We start from the raw sequence: 9,036 nt of genomic DNA, 5'->3' as shown, positions 1-9,036 counted from the left end.
AAATATGTTTAACAGCATTTCATTGACTATGTAAAGGCTTTCAACTGTGTGGATCATAACAAATTATGGTTAAAACTGTGAAGAATGGGAATTCCAGAACACTTCACTTTGCTTACACGGAACCTGTACATAGACCAGAGGAGGCAGTAGTAGTTCAAACAGGACAACGGGATACTGTGTGCTTAAAAGTCAGGAAAGGTATGTGCCAGGGTTGTGTCCTTGCACCATACTTATTCGATCTGTATGCTGAAAAAAAAATTCGAGAAGCTGGACTTTATGAAGAAGAATACTGCATCAGGATTGGAGGAAGACTCATTAACAACCTGTGATATGCAGATGACACAAACTTGCTTGCTAAAAGCAAAGAGAACTTGAAGCACTGACTGATCAAGATCAAACTAAGGCCTTCCATATGGATTACACCTCAACATAAAGAAAACAAAAATTCTCACAACTGGACCAATAGTAACACCACGATGAACAGAACAGATTGAAGTTGTAAAGGATTTCATTTTACTTGGATCCACAGTCAATGCCCATAGAAGCAGGAGTCAAGAAATTAAACAACATATTGCATTGGGCAAATCTGCTGCAAACGACCTCTTTAAAGTGTTAAAAAGCAAAGGTGTTAAATTAAGGAGTAAGATGTGCCTGACCCAAGCCATGATATTTTCAATCATTTCATATGCCTGCAAAAACTGGACTATGAATAAGGAAGACCGAAGAATTGATGCATTTGAATTATGGTGTTGGCAAATAATATTGAATATACCATGGACTACTGGAAGAAGGAATAAATCTGTCTTGGAAGAAGTACAGCCAGAATGCTTCTTAGAAGCAAGGATAGTGAAACTTCGTCTCGTGTACTTTGAACATGTTATCAGAAGGGACCAGTCCCTGGAGAAGGACATCATGCTTGGTAAAGTGGAGAGTCAGTGAAAAAGAGGAAAACCATCAATGAGGTGGATTGACACAGTGGCTGCAACAATGAACTGAAATATAGCATATTTTGTGAGTGTGGTGGAGGACCTGGCAGTGTTTCATGCTGTTGTGCATATGTGTTGGAATTGACTCAATAGCTCCGAATAATGACAAAAACTAAGGACATTGAACTTCTTTTCATGTGCTTGTTGGCTGTGTATCTTCTTTGGTTAAATGTCTGTTCTAGCTCTTTGTCGATTTTTTTATTGGGTTTTTTGTCTTTTTGTTGTTATTTTGTATATTATATGTATATGTGTATGTGTGTATATATATGTATGTTTTTATATGTGTGTGTGTATATATATATATAATGATATAAAGTTTAGATATTAGATCATTATTGGATATATAGCTTCCAAAATTGTTTTTTCCCCAATCTGTTGGTTTACTTCTCACTTTGTTGATAAAGTCCATTGATAAATAAAAGTACTAATTTGTATGACATAAATATTTCGTGATACATAAAATTGTGTTCTTTCACAGGCTTTACTTGGATTCTGTTCTGTCATCACTTAGAGCCAATTACCTCCGTAAAATTACCCCTGAACTCTGGCTATTATTGAATGCCCCAGGCAGTGTTTCCAGGGGTTTCCTCAAACGCCATCAACATCTGCATATTTTCTTGAGCTCAGTTGAACATGGAGGTTTTTGTTATAAAATGAAACTATTCTGTCAGGATCTCATTCATCTCAGGTAAACATATCCACTCATCCTTTTCTGCAGCTGAAACATCATTGGACCTTTACCAGAAATCCTGGCTGGAATATCCATCCAAGAAAAGATAGTATTAACTTGTGAGTCTTTGCTGCTATTAGTTCCTTTCTCCCTTCTTTTCACCTCCAATCATGGATTACCCCCATTTCTCTACTGCACTGCTCACTTATTTTTTGATAGTGCTAATGAAATTAGAGTAGAAAATATAGACATTCACACAAGAATGAGGTCTTTTTTATTCATTGCATTAAAAACTCATTCCCAAGGTCAGCCTAATTGGACTGGATTAAAAGTAAAGAGGTTTCCGAGATAAAATGAAAGCTTCAAAGGTCAGCGAAGCAGGGGCTGGGGTCTGGGGAACTTGGTTTGAGGGGACTTCTAAGTCAATGGGCAAAACAATTCTATTATGAAAACACTCTGCATCCCACTTTGAATTGTGGCACCTGGGGTCCTAAATGCCAACAAGCAGCCATCTAAAATACATTAATTGGTCTCAACCCACCTGGAGCAAAGGCAAAGGAAGAACACCAAGGTCACACGACAACTAAGAACCCAAGAGACAGAAAGGGCCACTTGAACCAGAGATCTACATTATCCTGAGACCAGAAGAACTAGTTGGTGCCCGGCCACAATCGATGTCTGCCCTGTCAGGGAACACAACAGACAACTCCCGAGGGAGCAGGAGACCAATGGGATGCAGACCCCAAATTCTCATTAAAAGACCACACCTAATGGTATGATTGCGACTAGAGGAATCCCAGAGACAATGCTCCCCAGAACTTCTGATGGCACAGGACAGGAACCATCCCCGAAGACAAATCATCAGGCATGAAAAGGACTGGTCAGTGAGGGGGAGAGAGATACTGATGAAGAGTGAGCTAATTAAATCAGGTGGACCCTGGAGAGTGTGTTGGCAACTCTTGACTGGAGGGGGGATGGGAAGATAGAGAGAGAGGGAAGATGGTAAAATTGGCACGAAACGAGAGACTGTAAGGGCTGACTCAATAGGGGGAGAGCAAGTGGGAGAAGGGAGTAAGATGTATGTAAACCTACATGTGACAGACTGATTGGAATGGTAAATGTTCACTTGAAGCTTAATAAAAATCAAAAAAAAAAAAAAAAAAACTCATTCCCAGCAGTTTTAACATAGTTTTAACTGCTCATGGGAGCACAATATGAGCAGAAAACAGTACCAGACGAAGCACAGTCAGGGACAAAAGATTCTATGCACACTGCCCACACCTTTGGGATGCCAAATACTGACTGAAATTTATGCTAAAACAACTTTAATTCTAGTGTATTCTGTTTACCTAAAAAACAGATGCGGTGATTTACGCATATCATTGCTTTTCAATTAAATTCCTGAAGATGTTTGCCTATTTCTTCATTTGCCAAACACTGTGATATATGTTTAAGAGCTACAAGGATAAATAAATAGCATCATAAAATAAAATATTTATGCTCTCATGAAACAAAATATATAGATTATACCTTGTATTTCTACCACAATTCTAGGGCTTTATCATAGCATATTATGAAGAACATGTAAGCATTTGTTCATGATTCATTTGCTAGCTTCCAAGACAGCGTCTGCATGTAAGCCACTAAAATATTTTGAAAGGTTTATTTAATTATAAATCTATTAAAGATCAGATGGATATGTGAATGAATAAATAAATACATTAATGAAAAAATACATTTGCCAATTCTTCAGCCTGAAAATTGCATACTTCAAGTCTTTGCAGAAAAGGCAAAAAATCATTTGTTTCTTTCGCTTTCAAGAACAGGAGCTCCCACGCAATATTCTAGTCCCCAGAGGAGAACTCTGCTATGCAGGCTATTTGCTTCCAGTTTGCGGGTAAAGAAATGGTTTCAATTTTACAGTCTCTATTCAAACCACTTTAGAACATTATATTTTGTCATATTCCCTTAGCAGATACTGAGTGGTGAATTTTCCTTTCTAACTGGGTTTTGGGTTTTTTTCTTTTCTTTTTTACTTGTTTTAAAATTATAGTACTATGAGTGTTAGATGGAAGAAACTTAAGCACTGAAGAGATCACGTTCTTATTCCTTCTGTCAGTTATCCATAGTTCTTATTTATTTTTCCCCAACATGACTACCAGTTGGAGTACCATTCTATTTGGAAAGTGTTGTGCAATTATAAAATTCGTAATATAGGTTTTATTTTTTAAAAATTATAAAGAAACTGAGGCCAAAAGATGTTTTAGAGGCTCATCATAGCTACAGAGCGAGGAAGTGGCAGGGTCAGAATACAAAACACATATTCCCCTGAGGGAGTATACCCTCAGCTTTCCTAAGCTGCAACATGGAACTTCGAGGTAGGAACCTAAAATTGATCGGTGAGTGTGAAATAATAAAGATTTTTAACTTTTTTATAACTGTGAAAGCCTGCTGCATTTCTAGAATATGGTAGTAGAAGTCCGATATGAACTTTAGTGGGAGAAATTGTTAAGAAATTATTTAAAAAAATTAAACCTTCAGAATGAAACTGGCATAATTAGGGTAGAGGTACTTATAAATACTGGAGTAGCTATTTTTATCCTAGTTAATCTAATTATATCAATAAATTGTCAGTAAACATGAAGATATAAAAGAACAAGAGAAAATCTACTTAATGAACCATTTCAAAAGGCCCTGAAATAAAGAGCAGCAAAACAAAACAAAAGCTTTGTCTTGCACACATGAGGTCATTCTGAAAAGTACATCTGCCCTTCCTTCTGGCAGTTAGCAAGGTTTCATATGTTGCATGTTTTTACATTGGGAACGAGAAAAAGGGAGAAGGGAAACAAGGATGTGAAATGTGACAACATGGCAAATTTTCCATCGTAGGTATGAAGTTGAGGGTGCAAGGATATGCAGACCTGGAAATGCACGTTACGCTCTTTCAAGTCGGTAAGGAAAATATGTGTGCAAAACCCAGGAGAATGTGTGCTGTTAGTTAGGCTACAAGGCTGCAGTTATTCTTGTAAAAGTTGCAAAACACATGCTAATCCTTCATCGCTTATAACTCATTGGCATTGAGTCGATTTCAACTCATAGCATATGGAACAGAGTAGAACTGCCTCCACAGGATTTCCAAGGAGCCACCGGTAGATTTGAACTGCCGATCTTTTGGTTAGCAGCTGTAACTCTTAACCACTGTGCCACCAGAGCTTGTATAGTGACAGTTAAAAAAGAGAAATTGGGTGTGAGTACATCATCCATGAACTATTCACCCACTGGCAACAATCTATGTATTCTGCAAAAGTGCAGAAAAAGATATCTTTATTTATCAGCTTATTTAAGTACTGAAATATGCTCAGGTTGCATGGGAAAAATCACAACGTTTTTACAAAACCAATAAAAAATATACTTCATCTTACTCATCTTGATAATATTATCAAATAATTACTAACTTCCACAAATTCCTTGTATTATAAATTGCATTAAAATATACTAAAAGCCATTCTTATTTTCTAGAACTGTGAAGATTCACTGTAGTTAAATTAGTGAATGTGTGAATTAACCAATCAAACCATCCAAAGGTTATCATTCCCATGTATTATTTGCTTCTAAAATAATAAAATGCATATTTATGATAAGAAAAACATTATAGTTAACAAATTCCAAGAGTAAAAATGGAAACAAAATGTAAAGCATAGGCTTTATATTTTGAAAAGTCCAGGAAATGATCAAAAAAGGTGTATTTTAAGGATTTTTGTAATATTTGCAGACAATTGCTATTTGAAATTTCTACAAATATAAATTCTTGAGGGAGGTGTTCTTGGAGCTACTGCTTGAAGACTTATTTTCCTAGCTATTTCAGTTAAGCCATGCATTGCTTGTATTTTGGTCTTAGTTCAATAACATATTGACAGAACCTCAACTATTTTATAATTCTGGTGGAGATCTAAAACATGCATGCAAATCCCATTAATTTTAAATTATATGTGATACATTTTTAAAAGAACACTTCAAATGAAGTGTTACCCAAAATCAGAAGGGCATACATTAAATCTGAGATCATTTAGGGTGGTTTTATTTTTTTAATTATTATCTGAGTTAGAATTTATAAACTTGCCGAAATTATGACAACTATTGACTGCAATCACAGTAAGGGATAATGGGAAAACATTACTATGGTTTCAAAAGAATGGAAGAAGATACAAAGACAGAGTTGGAAGAATAAGTGATTGCAAAATAAAGAAGGAAGAGGAGAGGTAGCAGAGGAGGTAGAAGGGGAGAATTCCAAACTAAAGATTTTGGAATGAAATAATGATGCAATTTTGAACTAGTTATTCAGGAAGGACAGCGTAAATGTATCCTTAATGGAATGAGTGACAATAAGATGTGCAAGAGAATCTCAGGAGAGCAGAGGATGTGGAGGCAGAGGAGGAAATCCATGTGGCATATCCAGTTTGTATGCTAACCAAAATGTGGGCAGTACAAATCCACCTGCCACTCCTTGGAAACCCTGTGAGGCAGTTCTATTCTGTCTTATAGGGTCGCTAAGTGTCAGAATCAACTCCACAGAACCTAACGACAACAACAAGAATCTGAAGGGTGAGGAAGCTATCACTTAATCTTCTGATGCAGATGTTATTGGAATCAAATGTTTGTATGATGGCAAAGATACATAATTATAAGTTTCAAGACAGAACAGAGATGAACACATGTAACACCATTCAAAAGGCTAATAAAAAGGGACAGGAGCAAAAGAAGTAAATTAGTAAATCAGAGTTTTAGAAGTGGAGTTTTGAAAATGGGAACCTAAACATTTATGTAAAATCAAGAATTGCATGAACATAGGTGAAAAACTTAAGATGACATGTAACTGGGAGGAGAAGCCCTGGTGGCATAGTGGTTAAAGTGCTCAGCTGCTAACTGAAAGGTCAGCGGTCCTAACCCACCAGCTGCTTCCTGGGAGAAAGATGTGGCAGTCTGCTTTTCTACAGATTATAGCCTTGGAAACAAAATGGGGCAGTTCTCTGTCCTACGTGGTCACTGTGAGCAGGAATTGACAAGACAGCAGTGAATTTTGTTTCTAATTGGGATCATAAACATCAGTGGAAAAGGAGAGAGAATGAAGACTAGAGCTGGTGAATTTACCTTTGGATATGGATGAATCCATTTCAGGGAGAAAAGATGAGTGAAAATACATAAGAAATGTTTTATATTTAAATTTTTACAACACTAGGATAACATCTTACAGGTTTTTTCAGTGTATGATAAATAAAGTATGTTCTTATTGAGAAGAGGCTGTGGCACCATCAATATTTTATTCTACTCGATGGGTAAAAATGCAGGTCATTATACATTGTCCTATTAAATTCACAACGTACAGCTCAGCAAGGTCAAGAAATATGGAGCAATATAGAAAATGATTTTGAACCATTGCCATGGCTAACTTAATACTCAATATTTAGAAAATCAAAGGAATGTTTTATGTATGATTTAATTTAATCCAAAAATTAGGTTTTCATGGTTTCTACAGTACTTAGAAGGCAGAAATGGAACCAAATTAATGGTCATCTTGCCTGAGGATCATGGATTGGAATGGTAGGAAGCAGTGAAGCTAAGTAGGATCAGCATTTCTAGCGGAAGAAATGTGGCATTGTGTCATTTGAGCACACAAACCTAGATTTGAATTTCTGCTCTTACATTTTTATTTTCATGGCTTAATAATTTCCTTGACCTTTTGGTCAAGCATGCCAGTGATGATGAGGATGGACTCGAGCATGCCGGTGATGATGAGGATGGACTCAAGCATGCCGGTGATGAGGATGGCACAGAACCACCAGTGAGTGATTCATTCTGTGTACATGAGAGCGCCACAAGTCGGAGGCAACTCCACAGCAACTCACAACAGCTAACCAGTATCAACTAGAGAGAATAAAACTGGATAAATGTGAAAATAAACTAAATGTGAGACAATAAACATACTTAGGCTAATTTCTTTCCACATTCTTCTTCTTCTTCTTTTTATTTGGATTATTCACCTTTTTCTCTGCTATTCGAAGCAAAGTACCCAAAGATGCCCAACTCTACCACAGTCACTGAATTCCTGCTTATGAGGTTTTCTGATGTGTGGAATTTCAGAGTCTTGCACGCCATGTTATTCCTCATGATGTACGTGGCAACCCTGCTGGGGAACCTTCTCATTGTCACAGTAACCACTCTCGCCCAGAGTCTTCACACTCCCATGTATTTCTTCCTTAGAAATCTGTCTGTCCTGGACATGTGCTACATTTCCGTCACTGTACCCAAGGCATGTGTCATCTTCCTGCTTGACAACAGGGTAATCTCCATGGTTGGATGTGCAGCTCAGATCTTCCTTGTGATTTTGTTTGCTTTTGCAGAGCTGCTATTTCTCACCATCATGGCCCGCGACCGCTATGTGGCCATCTGCCAACCCCTCCACTACCCTGTGATCATGAACCCTCGGGCCTGTGTCCAAATGACACTGGCCACCGGTATTCAGTGGTCTGATCTATGCAGGTGTGCACACTGGCAATGCATTCCGGTTGTCCTTCTGTCATTCCAATGTGGTCCATCAGTTCTTCTGTGATGTCCCATCTCTGCTGAAACTCTCCTGCTCTGACACTCTCAGCAATGAGATTGTAATTTTTGTCTCTGTAGTGGTTATTGCAGGTGGCTGCTTTATCTTCATCATCATGTCTTATATTCACATATTTTCTGCTGTGCTCAAGCTTCCAACCAGAGGAGAGCGAGGAAAGGTCTTTTCTACCTGTGTTCATCACATTCTTGTGGTGACAGTCTTTGTCGTCTCAGGCATTACGGTCTATCTGAAGCCAACCTCCAATTCACCTACAACTCAAGACATGATCATTTCTTTGTTCTACTCTGTAGTCCCACCTTTCCTAAATCCTATTATCTATAGTCTCAGAAATAAGCAGATAAAGGAGGCTATAAGGAGAGTTATGAGAAGAACGCTCTATTCAGGAAAATGATGTGGTCATTATTTTAAGACATTTCTCCTTTGATGAAGTGAGTTGAAAAATACTTCAAAATTAGCTTTCTTGCATATTTCCAAAATTGGGGGACCTGATTTTCAGCATAGAAAACAATGTTGTTGTTGTTAGTTGCTATCAAGAGTTTCCTGCTCATGGCAATCTTAGGCATAACATAATGAAAGTTTCCCCAGTCCTGCACCATCTTCATGTTCACTGATACATTTAAGTCCATTATCTGACTATTGTGCCAATCCACCTGACTGAGTTTTTTTTTCCTTTGTTGACACTGAAACCTTATTAATCTTTAACAAACATTTTTGTAGAAACAATATATTTATATTTCATTTTGAGGTTTCCCCTCCCCAAA

General features: G+C 37.4%; 1 pseudogene; it reads left to right on the top strand.

Annotated features, from left to right (window-relative positions):
* The first annotated feature begins 7,159 nt into the window (after nucleotides 1-7,159).
* Nucleotides 7,160-8,666, top strand: LOC100668496 (olfactory receptor 14C36-like; annotated as a pseudogene).
* Nucleotides 8,667-9,036: the final 370 nt, after the last annotated feature.

Source organism: Loxodonta africana, chromosome 2 (assembly GCF_030014295.1).
Source record: "Loxodonta africana isolate mLoxAfr1 chromosome 2, mLoxAfr1.hap2, whole genome shotgun sequence".
NCBI classification, from domain to species: domain Eukaryota; kingdom Metazoa; phylum Chordata; class Mammalia; order Proboscidea; family Elephantidae; genus Loxodonta; species Loxodonta africana.
This window is presented reverse-complemented; position numbering and strand designations above follow the sequence as displayed.